Source organism: Rutidosis leptorrhynchoides, chromosome 1 (genome assembly GCF_046630445.1).
Source record: "Rutidosis leptorrhynchoides isolate AG116_Rl617_1_P2 chromosome 1, CSIRO_AGI_Rlap_v1, whole genome shotgun sequence".
Taxonomy (NCBI): domain Eukaryota; kingdom Viridiplantae; phylum Streptophyta; class Magnoliopsida; order Asterales; family Asteraceae; genus Rutidosis; species Rutidosis leptorrhynchoides.
The window spans coordinates 343,261,516-343,262,500 of record NC_092333.1 but is presented as its reverse complement, the minus strand read 5'-3'; positions in this window follow the sequence as shown (position 1 = coordinate 343,262,500).

Here is a 985-nt window from a genome sequence, read left to right as displayed (position 1 = left end):
ATTATCATTATTATAAAAATTTAGTATTAAAACTATCATTAACAGTAAAGATTAATATTTTTATAGTTATTATTATATCATTATATTTATCACTAAGACTATTAACATTATTATTAGTAATAATAAGTATTATCGTTTTTACCATTACAAATATTAATTTAGTATTATTACAAATACTAGTTTCAACAAACAAATGATATATATAAAAATAGATTTAACGTACATAACTTAAATATATTAATGCTTTTTATATAAAAAAAAGAATACATTTAATAATATAATGAAAAAAAATATATAAGTTAATAATATAAAAGTTAAATCACTAATAATAATATATATTTATTCGATTACAAGTATATGTTTTAATATATATACAAATGGTATAGGTTCGTGAATCCAAGGACAACCCTGCATTGTTCAATATAGTCATATGTATTTTTACTACAAAATATATTAGGTGAGTTTCATTTGCCCCTTTTACTCTTTACGTTTTTGGGCTGAGAATACATGCAAATGCTTTATTAACTGTTTTACAATATTTATATGCGTGAGTTTCATTTGCTCCCTTTTTAAATGCTTTTGCAATATATATTTTTGGGACTGAGAATACATGCGCTGCTTTTATAACCGTTTTACGAAATAGACACAAGTAATCGAAACTACATTCTATGGTTGAATTATTAAACCGAATATGCCTCTTTTTAGTCTGGTAATCTAAGAATTAGGGAACAGACACCCTAATTTGACGCGAATCCTAAAGATAGATCTATTGGGCCTAACGAACCCCATCCAAAGTACCGGATGCTTTAGTACTTCGAATTATTTTATATCATGTCCGAAGGGTTTCCCGGAATGATAGGGGATATTCTTATATATGCATCTTGTTAATGTCGGTTACCAGGTGTTCAATCCATATGAATGATATTTTTGCTCTATGCATGGGACGTATATTTATGAGAAATGAAAATCTTGTGGTCTATTAAAA